Raw genomic sequence first — 17,787 nt, forward strand, 5'->3', positions numbered from 1 at the left:
TGTATGCAAATACACTAGTCATTGTGCATATCTCACTGAAAAATTAATCAATGACTTCATTAAATGCAAGATAATTGGGTAACACCAAAAAAGGGTGAATTCTAAATTGTTTTGCAAACTCTATATAGATGTGTTGAGCAAATCATATTTTAGACTGCCAGTTTTTAGTGCTCCAAAATGCATTGCAAAGTGCTGGTCATATATCATGGATTTTGTTTTCTCTGTGTAGAATTAAATTCCAGATTTGCTTTGATCTCACCCTTGTATTTACATCTTGTTCCTTTGTTTAAACTGTCGTCTTTTATTTACAGTATGCAGAGAGGGAAGCAGGTTTAAGTCCAATTACCATAATTTCTGCTTGACTTATGTGCACTTAAGAGGTTTAAATCTTACTTTGGTGACAGGAGACTTTTCCTTCAGGATTCCTCAATAAATCCTTCCAAACCTGATGAAAAATTTGATTCACAATCAGTCCCTTCAGTGCACAAAATTCTTAGGTTCCAGGATATCGCAAAGTTTGAGGGGCAAGCCTTGCATCTGGAAAACTAAACAGTAGAGATACCTCTTGGCATATAAACTGCTGTCAACACTTCTCTCTGTAAACACCATAAATTCTCAAATGTTGAACTGAATGCAAACTCTTTTACTTGAAATTACTGAAGGTTCTTTGTAAAGCAGTTCCCAACTTTTACTAACTTCTGTCCTTTCGCCTTCAAAGCAATGGTTTGGCATCTGCTGGCTCTTCTGCCCCATCAAGTCCTTCCTTGTGTGCTCTGCTTGGTTATCATTGCTGTGTCTCCCTACTCCACATTCAAAGCTCAGCTCTAATTTAAATATCCCTTGGCCACTTCACATGTCCATCTAACCCTTCTGTAAACTGTCATGAAAATGTACTGGTATTCACTTATTTTGACCAATAGCCTTGCAAACAATACCTTTTTAAATTCTTACTGGAATGGCCGAAGTGATTCTATAGGTGCGAGCAGTTTTGAAATCGGACATGACTCCGTAAAATTTACACCAAAATGTGGCCCCTTAAAGTTCCCCAGAAATGCTATCTGGGTGCCACATATGCTACCAGAATTTGGGATGCTATACGATTTCACCATGGGCTTATTACTAAATCCCCAATATTAGTAAGCCCGAGAGGGTTCTTGCCTAACATTTAGAGAAGAATTCTAAATACCGGCACAGATAAACGAAGCAGCATGGTACATTTTAAGCTTTTATTTAGTGAGAAAGGTATCCAAGAAAGTGAGTGCTTTAGTTCAGGTTGGAGAGAGGTGAAAGTCTGGAAACTAGGGTAGCATCCATACCACTCAGAGAGCAGGCCAAAGCCATGTGTAGCAAGCACCTCGAGCTGCTATCCACTGCTTATTACCAGCAGCAACACAGGGACCGAGAGTAAGGTAACTATGGGTTCATACCAAGCACCAGGAACCAGCCACATGGATGAGCATCTAGGCCAGGAAGCCTTTGTGCCCTGGAAGCGCAGGACTACAACAAGCCCCCCTCCTGGCAAGAGGCCAGGCAAAAGAGAAGGAAAGACCTGGGACACACCGTGTCAAAGGGGAGTGGTTAATTCTGATTGGCTGGTTGGCACCCAGGTGTGGCCAGGTAGGGGGATGAGGTCACACAGGGGCGTGGTGAAGGCGTGGTCTTCCGGCTCACAAACCTAATCAATTTTAGCCTGTATGCCTGCCTACTTCAGTTTTACTACATAAACTTGAATCCAGAACATCACCTTTGGTAATTTTAAACGTATCCATAATTCTTTAACAACAGTCTATTCAAAAGATGAACACCATCTCCATCCTTGTGACTGTGGGCTGAACTTAACTCCATTCTTCAAAGTAATGGATTGCCAGCGAATGTGGCAATATGTGACTTCTGAGGTTGATTATTAACAGGGTCTATGACATCTAGTAAGGACACTCAACCCATGGAGATCCCCAAGTGTAGAGAAATACAAGGTCTCTAGACAATAGCCATGTGACTGGCTATCTTCAAACATATCTTCCAGCCCAATTGAATCTTCAATGCTAAAGCTTCTGCTAAAATTGACTGAAACCCAGCTCAGCTGTACTCAAATTCCTAACCCACCCCCTCAAGAGAGAAACGATGAATATTTGTTAAAAGGTTTAACTTATTTGAAAGGAAGAGTTAGGAGAAAAACATGCTGATTGTAACCCAGCTAAGTTTTACCCAAATTTCTAACCCACACGCCCCCCCAAAAAAAAAAAACAGTGAAATAATATTTGTGGAAAAAGTTTTCTTTTAAATTTGAAAGGAAGTTTTAAAGAGGAGAAACAGATCTTCCATCAGCTGGTTCACTCCCCAAATAGCCACAATGCTATGGCTGGGCCAGGCCAAGGGCAGGAGCAGGAAATCCCCTCTGGGTTTCCCACATGGGAGGCAGAGGGCCAAGGATGTTACTCATCTTGTGCTGCTTTCCCAGATGCATTAGCAGCAGCTGGATTGGAAGTGGAGTGGCTGGGACAATAACCAGCATCCATATGGGAGGGTGGCATCACAGACAACAGCTTAACTCGCTGTGCAACAATGTTGGCCCATTTGTTTTACTCTGCTAAAATGGGGAATATTTGTTTTTGCAGTAATGCATAACAATACAGCATCCTTTTCTCTTCCTCTCCCACTCTTCTACAACCTTCCCAGTACCAAAGCTTGCTCATGTTTTCCCAAAGAAAATTCAAAACCTGTAAGTTTTTTTTTTTTCCCTTTGACTGCCATCAGCTCTGATTTTGGCATGGTCCTTCCAACTCGGTGCCCACTTCCCCCTCACCTCACTGACCCCCTCTCTCAGGAAATGCCATACATTGCATCAGAGGGATGTTGGCCAAACCTGCAGTTAGCTCTGCAGGTCTGAAGAGCATTCTGAAGCAGGTAGAATTCTAAGATGGCCATAACGATTCCAGGCCACTGGTCTAACCCTTGTCCCCTGAAGGTTGGTAGGACAGGGAAAATGAAGTTTTGCATGCCTGAGATTAGCTGCACAGTATGACAAAGTTTTTACAAATGTCAAGCTACCAAATGAATGTATTTCAGTTAGAGAACATTAATCTGGGTGGGCTTTGACCAAAGAAGTGAGTCATTAAAAAGGGCCTGGACCCCTCATAAATGAAGATGTGTGAAACAATGAGTCTGTCTCCAGCTTAACTTGAAGAAAGGACCAGCCATGTTTTGGAAAAGGTCTCATGACCGGGAACCATGGCCAGCCTCGAGTTGGTAAGGGTTGCTATTCATAGAATTGGAAAAATCAAAATTGTGTCAACAACTAGTGAGTGAGACCACGACCTACTGCCTCACCTGAGATCTTTGCTCCAGTGACTTTCCAGATATGACTGCTTAGCCTGCATAGACACTGTCAGATCCCTTTTTCTTAGGTTGCTAGATTCATTAGACAGCAATAAAAACGAGCAGCTGTATAGGTATATCCACTCACAAAAATGACCTAAGAACACTGATAACCCACTGGAATAATTCCTCATTTTTGATACTGCAACTTCAGAGGTAAGACATGATTTAATGTTCCTAACAATCTTGAAATCAGGACAGTAATATTTGTCTCATAGATAAGAAGTGGCACAGTGGTGGTCTCAACCACAGAGTCCTGAAGTCAACAAGAGATTCTTGTTCATTAGGAACCATCTTCCAATATTTGAGAATATCTCCCCTTTCTGATAGGGCATACATTGTTGAAACAATGAAACAGGGGCCAATGTTGTGGCATAGTGGGTAACAATGCCGCCTCCAACACTGGCATACCATATAGGGTCTAGTGTACCTCCCAGCTGTACCACTTCTGACCCAACTTCATGCCGAGGGCCTGAGAAAGCAGTGGAGGATGATCCACATGCTTGGTTCCCTGCCTTCCGTGTGAGAGACATGGATGAAGCTATGGGTTCCTATTGGGGTCATCTAGGGAATAATCCTGCAGATGGAAGATATCTCTTTCTCTCTCTCTCTGCTCTCACTCTGTGTCTCCCTATTACTCTGTAACTCAGACTTGGAAATAAAAATAAGTTTCCACAAAAAAAAAAAAACCAAACAGTGAAAATAAGACCATGAAAGAGAATGGAAAATGAATTGGAGGTCTCTGAGTTTTTTTTTCCCAATATACTTATCCCAAGTATATTGATGGAGACTCCCTTACCTTGTCTCCAAGCCAATGTATAATCCTGTCTTTTCCTATCTTTTTTTCATTCCACATTATGAAATTGGCAGTTGGTGACCTCTTAATCTGACAGTGAATGAAAATATAGCAAATGCAGAAGAAATACTTCAGCCTTAGTTATACTGACAAATCTCACTATACAGAGAAGTATATAAAGGACTATTTGGGGCTAAGGAAAGAATTCAAGAATTATGACGTGGCCTCCATTCTCAAGCTGTCAAGTACAGAGGATGAACATATTACCTCTTTTAGTATAAACTGATAAACAGGACCTGAGGAAATGAATTCTTTGACAAGAAACCATCTTTGTGCACAAATAGAAAAGACTGTGGTAGTTTGTCAACCCGTGTTTTTAACCCTTTACCTCTCACTTTCAAAGAGAAAGACAAGCAAAGATCTTCTATCCACTGTCTCTCTCATCAAATGCCCTCAGCAGCTGGCATTGGGACAGGCTGAAGCCAGAAGCCCGAGACTCGCCGAGTCTCCTGTTTGGGCGGTAGAGACTGAACAGTGTCAGCCATCATCTGCTGCCTCCCAGGGTCTTTATTAGCAGGAAGCTGGAATTAAGAGTGGGTGCCAGGATTCAAACCCAGGTATTCATATCCTAAGCAGTGTCTTAATTTGTTAGCCAAAGTGACTCACCCCCAAACATAAGTTTTAACAAAGGTAAACAGTCATGTGACCACTACCATAATCAAGATAGAAAACAGTTTCATTTCTTTCCCATAGAACACTCCATTATTTTTTAGTCTGTCAAATGCTTTGCATTAATTTTCTTCATTGCACTCTTCTTCATACTACGATTAAGTGCACAAGGTATCTTAATTTTCATTAATTTTATTACTAAAGAATATTTGTTGCCATTCTTAAACAAGGAGATGGTTCATTGAGTTGGTAGTGGCAATCACACATTTACCTTCTAACTGTTAGGATCCCTTGAAACAATTAGGCTCAGTTTCCAGCAGAAAGGAGGCCAGAGTTTCTCAACTGTAACTGGAGATCCATTGGTCCCGAGAGCATTTGTCCTTCTCAAAATGCTGTTGAACCTCACTTTCAGAGGAGAGTAGCTTTACTAGCAAAACACAAGATTTTCAGTTACAGAATAACAAATGGGAGTACATCAAGATAAGCTTCTACACTGCAGAGGAAATGCTCAACACAGTGAAGAATCAACCAATGGAATGGGAGAAAATATTTGTACACTATTCATCTGATAAAGGATTAATAGCCAAAATGTATAAAGAACTCAAACTCAACAAACAATCCAGTTAAATGAGTAAAAGGGGTTGGTACTGTGGCTTGGCAGGCTAGGCCTCCTGCTGCTGCATTGGCATCCCATGTAGATGTCAGTTTGTGTCCCAGCTGCACTTATGTTGATCCAGCTCTCTGCTTATGGATTGGGAAAGCAGTAGAGGATGGCCTAAGTGCTTGGGCCCCTGCACCTGCGTGGGAGACCAGGCGGAAGCTCCTGGCTTCGAATCAGCCTGGCTCTGGCCACTGCAGCTATTTGGGGGAGTGAATCAGTGAATAGAAGATCTCCATCTCTATCTCTCCCTCTCTCTAACTCTGCCTCTCAAATAAAAATTTACAAAAAGTAAAGGACACAGTTCTAATGGCCAATAGACACATGAAAAAATACTCAGTATCTCTATCATGGAAATGCAGATAAAAAAACACAAAGATTCATCTTACCTTAGTTAGAATGACTATCATCCAAACATCAAAAACTAACAAGTGCTGGCTAAGATGTGGGGTAAAATGTATCCTAATCCACTACTAGTGGGACTGTAAATTAGTACAACCATTATGGAAGACAGAATGGAGAGTCCTCAGAAATCTGAAATAGATCTGCCATATAACCCAGCCATCTCACTCCTGGAAATTTACCTAAATGAAATGAAATTGGCATATGAAAGAGTTCTTTGTAACCCCATGTGTATTGCAGCTCAATTCTACAATAGCTAAGACATAGAATCCACCTAGATGTTCACCAACTGAGGACTAGATAAAGAAATTGTGGTAAACACACACTATGGAATACTGCTCAGCCATACTAACTAAGGAATAGATAAATAGAATGTGATTTATCCATATAGTGGAATATTACTCAGTCACAAAAGGGAATGCAGTAATGATATAAGCTCCAAAATAGATCAATCTTATATTCATCTGGCGGAGCCAACAGAGAAAGCCAGTGGAGGACCTGTCTCTCCTTCTCTATTTGACTCTCGAAATGGCCACAGTGAGGCTGGGGCAAGATGGGGCTGGGCCAGACAAAAGCTGGGAGCCTGGAACTCTATCCAGGTTTGCCATATGGGTGGTAGTGGGCCAAATACTTGGGCCATCTTCTGCTTTCACAGGTACATAGCAGACAGCTGGATCAGAAGTAAAGCAGCAGGGGCTCAAACTTGCACTCTGGTATGGGATGCCAGTACCATAGGCCACAGCTTAATCTACCACACCAAAATGCTTCCCTCACAAATCTCAAAAGCATATTACAGGAAAGAAGCTAGGTATCAGTCATTATCCCATTTATATGACATATCCCCCAATATACCAGTCTGTAAACTCGGCAAGTAGATTTGCCATTTCCTGGAGTGGTGGTGGTGATTGGGGGAGTTGAAAGAATGACAAGTGACAGGTAATGGGTATAGGGGCCTTCTGGGAGGTAATGAAAATGTTTTAGATTGATGGTGGTGATGGGCACACGATTTCATAAAGATACTAAAAGCTATTAATTTTTATAGCAAAAGGTCAGTCATATGATATATAAATCACAGTTCAATAAAACTATTAAAAACACAGTACTAGCCAGCACTGTGGCTCAACAGGCTAATCCTCTGCCTAGCAGTGCCGGCACACCAGGTTCTAGTCCCGGTTGGGGTGCCGGATTCTGTCCTGGTTGCCCCTCTTCCAGGCCAGCTCTCTGCTGTGGCCAGGGAGTGCAGTGGAGGATGGCCCAAGTGCTTGGGCCCTGCACCCCATGGGAGACCAGGAGGAGCACCTGGCTCCTGCCATCAGATCAGCGCGGTGCACAGGCCACAGCGCACTGGCCACGGCGGCCATTGGAGGGTGAACCAACGGCAAAAGGAAGACCTTTCTCTCTGTCTCTCTCTCTCTCACTGTCCACTCTGCCTGTCAAAAATTAAAAAAAAAAAAAAGTACTGTGTTGACTTCTATATAGACAAGTATAGATACAAGTTGAAAACTGCATTTCCTGGATTTAAATAAACATAAAAACTTTTAGAGATTTGTTAACATTGTTTTCAATGAGGCAAGAATTCTGGGGTCATAGAAAAAAAGAAAAGGAGAGATTGCAGCCACATTTGATTCCTTAAAGAGCTTTCTGAAAAGCCTCACCCAGGATTTCTGACTTAGAACTCATTGCCCACAAAGAAGTCTCACAGAAACTCGTAGCTGCAAGGGAACCTGGGGAAATGAGTTGTTCAGTGGAGCATCCATCATTACTTCCTACTGAAGGAAGGAGAGAAGAGAGATTTCAAATGCAAATAACAGATGCTACCACAATCTTCAAAATCTAAATTAGGGATTTGGGTTAATGTACATGTGTGTACATAATATTCTGTTTGATAATCAATACTGGTTAATTCTAATAGTGCACCACTGACATTAATAAGGGAATCGCCGATGAAGTATATGGGAACTCTACTATCTTGGCAATTTTTCTGCAACTCCAGAACTATTCTCAAATTAAGTCAGAAAACTACAGATGTATGTCATTTTTATTGCCTTCATTTTACTACTGTAAAAACAGAATGCAAGATTGAGAGACTGATGAATGTCGAACGACAATTAAGAGCAGAATTGTGACTGGAGTTCAATTATATCATATTATGTGGGTGATGGATGTATTAGTTTTGTATAAAGAATCCTGCTTGAGAAGCAAGGCAAGTTCTAATGGAATTGCTAGGATCCTTAGTGGTGAGCTGATTTCTGTTGGATGCTGTCTCAAGTGTGTTAGGTAGCAAGAGGCATTTCTTAAGTCTTAAAAGTTGGCAAAGCCCAGCTATGGTAATTTACAAAAGGAGTAAAGACTTAGAACAAATCGCAGAGCTTTTAAAGCAGCCGCTGTCTATTAGATGTTTACTAAGACCATAAATTCCATGAGGACTCTGACATTTCTACTGTGGTTTACACCCCTGATAATGCCTGTAGCACTTATTACTGATTGGAGGCAGTTAAATGAGGCCATTGGTCTAATAGGTCCATTCTGAAGAGTGGAATCAGAAAATCAAAGATGCAATACATGATGGGAGGAAACCCAGATGAAAATCTGAAGAGTTCATGTTCTTTCTGAGCTACTTCATGCTTCCAGTTCCTTGGACTTCTCTCTTTCTTAAACATCTAGTCTGTTTTCTGCCACATAAAATTTTCTTTGCAAAAATTGTGACTTTCTGTTCTCTTTTCCTGTGGTATGCCAAGAAATCAATTTTATTCCATGCCTACCTTTATGCAGGGTTCCTTTGAGGACACTGCCTGCCTGAAGTGGCTGCTGTATGGAGGTTTCTTTGGCCTTTGCTGTAAAACAAAGTCATTTTGCTGTGAAATCCATTGTACATCATTGTCTGACTGCCCGTTCTGTGCCAGGCTTCATGTCAGGCACTAGAGATAGAATAAACACACAGCTTTCCCTGCTCCTCAACACAATGCAACTGCTTGTAGGGCAAAGACAATTCACAAACGTAAGACCATGAATGATTTCAGCATCACTATAGGAAATGGAAGCTTTTGATATACTAGGGTGGATGTTGCACATTTAGTTAATATCTAATGTTAAAATATCCCTGTTCTATTTTTTTAGATGAAATAGAGACAAAAGAGCCCAAGATGAAGAATGCTTAAAATTAAATTTACTAATAAAAATAAATCTAAGACCTCAGGCCTAAAAACTATGTTTCCAGGTCAAGAAAATATTCTGCTAAATACAAAAAGTTTTCTGTGGTAGATTAAAAAATGCTAATGAATTATTTGAAAGGAAGTACTTAAATTATGAGAGAGGATTAAGGTCTCCTCTTCTTCGAAAAATGACTGAGTCTACCAGGGTGCAATTTGTAGGCACAAGAAGCAACATTCTCATGTGGTGGTGCCTAATTTCTTCATGAAAAATGAAGTCAAGCTGTTGACTGAAGGAGAGAAGTTGGAGGATGAGCTCGGATGTCTGAAGGGAGGGAAGTCAATTAGGAAAAGCAGAAGAAATAAAGTAGAAGCCAACAAAATGACAAAGTTTGCAAAGGGCCAAAGAGTTGATGCCATCTAAACATCACAAGTAGTTTTTTTTTTTTTTTTTTTTGAAACTCCTTTTTGTGGTCGGTATACATAAGCCAAGGCCCATGATGACAGCAATCCCATATGGCTGCTGGTTATGACTGCTCACCTTCCAAAGCATCTCCCTGCTAATGCACTTGTGAAAGCAGAGGAAGATGGCCCAGGTGCATGGGATCCTGCACTCTCATGGGAGATCTGGACAGAGTTCCAGGCTCCTGGCTTCTGCCTGGCTGTTGTGGCCAATGAGGAGTGAATCAGTACATGGAAGATTTTTCTTCTCGCTTTGTGAGTCAGCCTTAAAAAGGATTTTTTAAAAATTATTTTAAATGTCTATGTAAACAGGGACCAGCCTAAGTTATAAACAAGGGTTCATGAAAAAGTTCAAGAAAATGCACATATTAAAACAATAGGCATGGATTTCATTTTTTTTTTCAAATCAAAAACCTGTAACTTCATTTTGCCATGAACCTTTCAAATCACCCATAAACAAAGATCATATTAACTTTAACTGTTGACATAAGAACTAATTATAGTAGAGGGAGTATTAGAAAAAAAGAAAATGAGTTTTTGGGTAGAAAATTGGTATTTCCAGATCATCCACATAGTTACCTTTCTAGAGAAAGAGAACAGATAAACAGTCTATTGGTCGGCTGGCACCGTGGCTCAACAGGCTAATCCTCCGCCTTGTGGCGCCGGCACACCAGGTTCTAGTCCCAGTCGGGGCGCCGGATTCTGTCCCAGTTGCCCCTCTTCCAGGCCAGCTCTCTGCTGTGGCCCGGGAGTGCAGTGGAGGATGGCCCAAGTGCTTGGGCCCTGCACCCCATGGGAGACCAGGAGAAGCACCTGGCTCCTGGCTGCGGATCAGCATGGTGCGCCGGCCGCGGCGGCCATTGGAGGGTGAACCAACAGCAAAGGAAGACCTCTGTCTCTCTCTCACTATCCACTCTGCCTGTCAAAAATAAGTGAATAAATAAAAATATAATAGTCTATTGGTATTTAAGGGACAAAAATGATGCCACATAATTGTAAAAAAGAAATAAGGCACACACACACACTGATGCAGAAGGAGAAAGTATGGAAAAGGGATGACTGTGGCTTCATTTTCAAATACTTTCCATGTAGGAGCAATTTGTGAGCCGGGGATCTGAATATCATGAAATAGTAGAGAAATGCATTTGCGAAGATGCCAAGGAAAGGGCACGGTGAAGATGCTTTCCTGGTCTCCCCTCATTTGCCCTCCTTGGTGGCTGAGTTTTCTGGATGTTCTGTTGCATTTTTCAGGGTCTCCTCTTCACTTTCTCTGACTACAACCCACCCACTTGGCCTTGCTTGATAGGAGTGATGGAGGTTCTGATTGCTGGAATTGTATGACCAAGTAGAACAGGTCTGGCCTCAAATCCTCATCAACAGTAGCTAGCCGAACAGCTGCAGGCCACAGACTATTTAATCCAAGAGAATAAATTGTTTCCATACCAAGAACCCAGGGAAGGGAAGGAGGAAAAAGAAAGGTTTTGAATAGGAAGCTGAAAGTTTTTTTTTGATGCAGTTCCTGCTGACATGCTGGGCAAGACACTCATTGAGTGCGATGGATCACAAAAAGCATTAACAGAACTTATGCCTTACACTCCAGTACACATCACTGGTATCCTTTTGCTAGCCCACTGTCCAAAAATTAATTTTATTCCTTCAAGAACTTTGAACAAACTCGTATAATCCTGCAAGCAACTGTATGAGGCATTACAAGCCACACATTGCGCGACTCCAAAGCCATAATTAAAAAGTGTGATTGGACTTCCAGGCCCACTATTGATTTCTAAGAGAAACATACTTCAGATCTGATGTAAGTCATCATAAATTACCAGCTTTATACAAAATAAGTTGAGCTTCCCATAAAGGACAAAATAGGATTTTATTGTGGAGAAAAGTAGAAGACTAAATGATTATAAATTTGTATTGCCTTTTTCTAACCACTTGGGTTTGAAGTCAAATATAATTCGACATTTTATTGATATTTCCAGTGTTTAAAAGTGACAAGTACATTACATTTTACCATGTAAATCTGATATGACAATAAAAATCTTTTTGTACTTCTCATTGGAATTGCTACAATAAAAGAAAATAAAGAGTACCATCAAGGAAATGCACTCTTTTCCCCTTATCAAAACCTTTTTTTTTCTTTAAGAAGTACTAAGCTTTGAGGAGTGGAGTCCTTTTTTCTGCAGGATTAGACTAGCCATCCCAACATTGCAAGTGGGTCCCAAGATAGGCCTAAATTTTGTTCATCCTTCAGTGGTTGTATTCTATTGTTCTTCTGATAATAGCAATAAATTATTGTGATCAGGATTCATGTCCTAGGACTCCTGGAATGAAGTACCATAATTGGGTACCTTAAAACCATAGAAACTTAACGTCTTGTAGTTCAAGGGCCACAAGTCCAAAATCAAGGTATCAGCACAGCCATGCTCCCTTTGCAAGAAGGAGAACACTCCCTTGCCTCTTCCTAGCTTCTAGTTGTTTGCCAGTAAGCTTTGGCACTTCTGGGTTCACTACCTGACTCCAATCTTTGCCCTATGTGCCTTCATCTTCACACTGCTGTCTTCCTGTGTGGACACAGGGGCTAATCCTTCTTCAGGATGACCTTATCTAGAGGTACTGCATCACATCTGCAGAGACCCTATTTGTAAACAAGGCTACCTCCTAAGTTCCTAGGAATGGGTATCTCAAGACTCAAGAGTGTTTTTTTTAGACTAGAATTCAACTATACCACAATACTTTTTGAAAGTAAATGCTACAAAGACAACTGCCATTGCAGCATGTACATAAGGTTCTTGTAGAGGTCTCTGCACTAAGCATGTTTTGCTGTCAAAATGATTCAATAACATACTTACTAAAGGCAGAGCCTGTGTTTTGTCTGGCATGAAACTCAGTCTGTCATACCACAACCCATCTGAAGCCACATCAAAAATATTATTTGACACTGATGAAATGAAACATGAAGCAGGAATGTAATATAATATACTAAACAGCAGCTTGAACCATGGCCAGGATATATGGCATAGAAGAGTTGAGCAGGATCAAAAATTGCATTTAATTCTGAGCTTACAGGTAACATTCTGATCCAACACAAAAAAATGTCCTCAACCCCTGGGGCTGGCACCATGGTGTAGCACTTAACCTTTCATCTGCAGTGCCAGCAACCCTTATGGGCAGCAGTTTGAGTCCTACTGCTCTATTTCCCATCTAGCTCTCTGCTAATGTGCTTGGGTCCCTGCACCCACGTGGGAGATCCAGAGGCAGCTCTTGGCTCCTGACTCCTGCCTGGCCCTGGCCTGGCTTTTGCAGCCATTTAGAGAGTGAACCAGTGGATGGAAAAATCTCTCCTCTGTGCGTCCATCGCTGTAATTCTTTCAAATAAAACAAATGCATGTTAAAAAGAAGCCTTAATCCATGATTAGAGTTACCAAATTATAAGGTTCTCAGTAACATGGAAATCGAGAAAAATAAGTCTTTAGGTATATCTCCTGCAATATTGACCTACAGATAAAATCTAAATTGCATCACAGTTTTGTTAAAACCACAACCAAATCTATGAAGTAATGATGGACCATTAAATGTTGGCCAGTTATTTTCCTGTTGTGTATGTGGAGGGTGGACAGTTGTGGGGAAAGGGGACACATGGAGTCCTGAACATCCACAAGCTTCACTTATATTTTGCAATTTTTCATTTCAAAGATCCTATTTACCAAAATTGAGAGAAAAATAAATGTAGGCATTTGTGTGCATTTTCCATAGACTGAATTGCTTCCCCTTCAAGTTCAGGTTAAAACACTAACCCCTCAGGTGACTATATTTGAAAACAGGGTTTTCCGGGCTACAATGAAGGTCCAATGGGTCCTGTGGGTGGGGCTCTAATCCACTAGGACTGCTGTCATCGGAAGAGAAGACAGCAGAGAGGTCTTCCTCTCCTTGAATGCACAGGAAAGGCTGTGAGGACTTGGTGACAAAGCAGCTATGTGTGTACAAGCTCGGCAGAGAGGCTTCCCAAAAAATCAACTGCGTAGAACCTTGATCTTGGACTTCGAGCATCCAGAAAATTGAAAAAATAGATAGCTATTTTCAACTACAGTCTGATATTTGTTAAGGCAGCCTGCATTTATTTATGTGACTATTACATATATGTGTGTGTGCATGGAAGTACGCATTTTTATGTATGTATATGCAGTTGTATATAATCGGGAGATAGCTTAGGTTTCTAAAATGAATGGGTTATTACTTTTTTCAATATTGGTTGAAGACATGTCAAATTTTTCAAGAAAGGATTAATACAATTCAAGCCTGAGATGTGCTTATTTGTTATCAACCATATGTTTCTGATGATCACTTGGAAATGCCAATTTGCTGAATGGACGCTTTTTATAGTTGAAGATTTATCTTGCTGAATGGATTAGGATAAGTATATATTTCCTATATATACTTCTTCGTAACATTGCAATCTTTGTTTCTTTGCTATGAATTCTGTGTCTATTTCACATATGAGACCTGCCAAAAATATTCAGTGAGATGTGCACTGGATCAAATCAAAGGTGAATTTATTTATACAAGTAACTGAAAAGGTACAGAGAAGACTGGATACAAGCTCCCCACACTGGCAGTAATAAAGGCCAGCTTTCATTCTGCCAATCTTCCCTGGTCACTGTAAAATGCCTCTCAACAACTCATAAGCATAACTTGATGCAGAGCCCAAGACAAAGACCAAATGACTTCAGAAATTCAAAAGGCAGAAACATTCTGTCACTGAAGGTGCCAAAAAACCTCATGTGTATCTTAATGGTCTTTCTTCAGGTACCTGCTATAGCTTGAACCAATAACTAGCCACAGGTGTTAGATTATCTAATAAGTTAAAATATGAGCTAAGTGCCTTGATCTATAGCCCTAGATAAAGAAAAAAACATTAGTTTATCACCACGTTTTCCTTGCATTTGGGCAAACCTACATGTGCTGGTAACTTGTAACCTTCCTAAGGAGACACACTGCATTGGTTTTTTTTTTTATTTTTTATTTTTATTTTTTATTTTTTTGACAGGCAGAGTGGATAGTGAGAGAGAGAGAGACAGAGAGAAAGGTCTTCCTTTTTGCTGTTGGTTCACCCTCCAATGGCCACTACGGCCGGCGCATCTCGCTGATCTGAAGCCAGGAGCCAGGTGCTTCTCCTGGTCTTCCATGCGGGTGCAGGGCCCAAGCACTTGGGCCATCCTCCACTGCCTTCTGGGGCCATAGCAGAGAGCTGGCCTGGAAGAGGGGCAGCCGGGATAGAATCCGGCACCCCAACCGGGACTAGAACCTGGTGTGCTGGCGCCACAAGGCGGAGGATTAGCCTATTGAGCCATGGCGCTGGCCTTCATTGTTCTTATTGTTGAAGATTTTACTTTGAAACTTGAACTAACTAAATAAAATCTGGGGCAGGAGTGGGAGGTGAGCAGGCTTTTGGTTAAATGGCTGCCCAGGGCTCCTGTATCCCATATTGGAGTGGCAGGGTATGATGCCAGAGTCGTCTTGTGACTTCAGCTTCTTGCTGGTGTGGATCCCAGAAGGTAGCAACTGTCTCCTGTAATTGGGTCCTTGAGGCCCAAGTGAGAGACCTGGAATGAGTTTCTGGCTCCTAATTTTAGCTGACCCAGTCCTAGGAAATGTGGTCATTTGGAGAGTGAGCCAGTGGATAAGGGCTCTGTCTATCTGCCTCTCAAAGTATGAAAAAGAATGAAAACTTTGAAAGAATGGTAAATGTAATTTCCACATGCACAGCATGTATACTGCATAATTGTTGTATTATAGTTGCTTGATCCCAAGTCTAGCATCTATCGCATTAGGTTTTGATGAACACTTAAAGGTGGTAGTGCTTCACAAAATCCCACATCTTTCTAGAATCAATTATATTTACATGAGATTATAGTGCATTCTCAAGCTCTATAAGTTGATCACCACACTACACATAGTGCATTCAAACCATAGAATTTTAGAACTCTTTGAGAAATAGGTTTCTGCACCAAAGTTTTAATACTGATAGTAATATACTTTTTGATAATTTCCCTGCAGAGTGCAATATTCATTGTAGGCTTAGACAGATAACTTCTTTTTTAATGTGAACTAAATGCTTTCAAAAGGTATGTAAGACTGCTGCAGCTCTGAATTTCTCAATGTTCTGCTCCTACAGTTGAGTGACGTTACCGATTACCATGGGTTTCATAGGTTTACACCTGGAAACTTCCAATCAATTATTTTCCTCCTTATGTTCTCAGACTCCCACAGTTAGACATAGTTAGCATGAGTGTGTAAATGAAGAATTCTTTCTGATAACTTAGCATGTCATAATTATTTATGAAGTCCATAAAGATTTGTAGAATTGAATTTGAATCAATAGGTATGTTTTAGACATGACCTTCAATGTTTGAAACTAACAAAAGTTTCGTTCAAATCCTCAATAGATACTTCAGAAATCAAAATCAGTTTGGCAACATGCCAACTTTTCTGTTATAAATAGCCCAGTTCATAAAATCGTGACTAAAAACTACCAGGGATATTCCAGCTATTTTGTCAAGCCACAAATAATATTTAGAATAAGATTAGTCCATATGGAAAAGAAGTAGACTAAATGTCATGGTTCAGGCCCAGGCTCTTGCTTTTAGTTCTAAGACCTTAGCTAAGTACTAAAAATCACTACTGTTCAGTTTCTTCACCAATAAGATGTAAATAATGAGTTAACATTTCATAATGTAATCGGCAAAGTTTAAGTTAATTTATATATGTCAGGTGTTATAAACTTCATAATTTAAAAAAAAAAATTGGCAGACAATATGCACTGCCAAAAGATGGCTAAATTCCTGATGCCATGTTTCCCTAATTATTCAGAAAGACTGTTATGATTTTCTAACACCCCTAAGAAAATAAACAAGGATGCTCTAATCTACCCATGTTAGTCTCCCGACACATGGCCTATAATCAGCGTAGGGGTGAAAAATGGAGTTAAATGGCAGCTCTGGATGGGGCATTCAGGAAAGCTTTTTCTTAGTCATTAACACAAATAGGTATGATTGGGTTAGGCTCCCCCGTTTTTCTCCTTCCCCTTGTTCCTGCCATATCTCTACCGAAAGTGACCATCTAGTTGTCAGAGGAAGAGAACAAAAATCAACAGAAGAAGAAACAGAAAATGTCTAAATATATACAATGGCAACAATAAAACTTCAACAATACAATATTACCTATCTCTAGACTTCTTGTCACATTAGAATGATACTTGATATGGCTTCATCTTCCAGTTTTGGATATCTTGATGTTGTGGGAGTTGCTGTGAGATACATGTATTTTTACAAATAAATCACATTCCCAATAAGGGATTAAAAACTAGAGGAATGAATACTGCATTTTAAATGTTCTACTCTGGAGGTCCACTGATCAACATGAATTCAGGGCCGGCATGGGTCTGGTAACATTCCCTCTGCTACAGATAAAGGTTGTATCATCAGTGTTAAAAGATTTCTTTACCTTGGCCTTAGTGACAATAAACAAGGGAGGAGAAAATAGATTACTGGAAACAGATCTTCATCCTCTACTAAAAAGATAAATCAAATACCCTCTTGTTCAAATATATAAATAACAGCTCATTTGAACTCCAGGAAGTATGTTTCTAAAATGAAATGCTTAAAGTAAAATTAAGAGAACTGACCTTTATGGTGACCAGTGACAAAGTCATCCAACTTTGCAACTCATTCATTTACGAACCAAGTTGATTAGGCATATATAATATGCAAGGCACCATAAATGAACAAATCTCATCCTTGTGGGCTTCGTATCTTAAAGCAGATGCATTTTACAGGTTTCTTTATACAAAAGAGAGGTAGATTAAGGTTGGATCTTAAATTACAAAATAAGTGAAAGGCTACAGACTAGGTTCTTTCCAAATACATGGAAAACATGATGGGAACACAGGCTATCAATACTGATGCCAACAGCAGGGAAGGAGTTTGATTTTTCAGTAAAAACCAACTTCTAAAACTGCTTCCACTTAGAGAATCAAAAGGCCTTTGCTGAACTTGCTCCTCACTTGATCTAGTCATATACCTCTCTGCCTTCTTCGAGTTTGTATTTTGCAGAAGTATGAATCCTAGCAAGGTCACTGGGCAAACTTGAAGGGAATTCCCACCTTGAAAGTATATGAATGACTGAATGCTGCAAAGTTCCATTGTCTAAGTGGGTGTGGAAAAGGAGGGGGTGGTGCAGGTTCCCCATAGCAGCATCAACTGCATGACTCG

Source organism: Lepus europaeus, chromosome 17 (genome assembly GCF_033115175.1).
Source record: "Lepus europaeus isolate LE1 chromosome 17, mLepTim1.pri, whole genome shotgun sequence".
In the NCBI taxonomy this organism is placed as follows: Eukaryota; Metazoa; Chordata; class Mammalia; order Lagomorpha; family Leporidae; genus Lepus; species Lepus europaeus.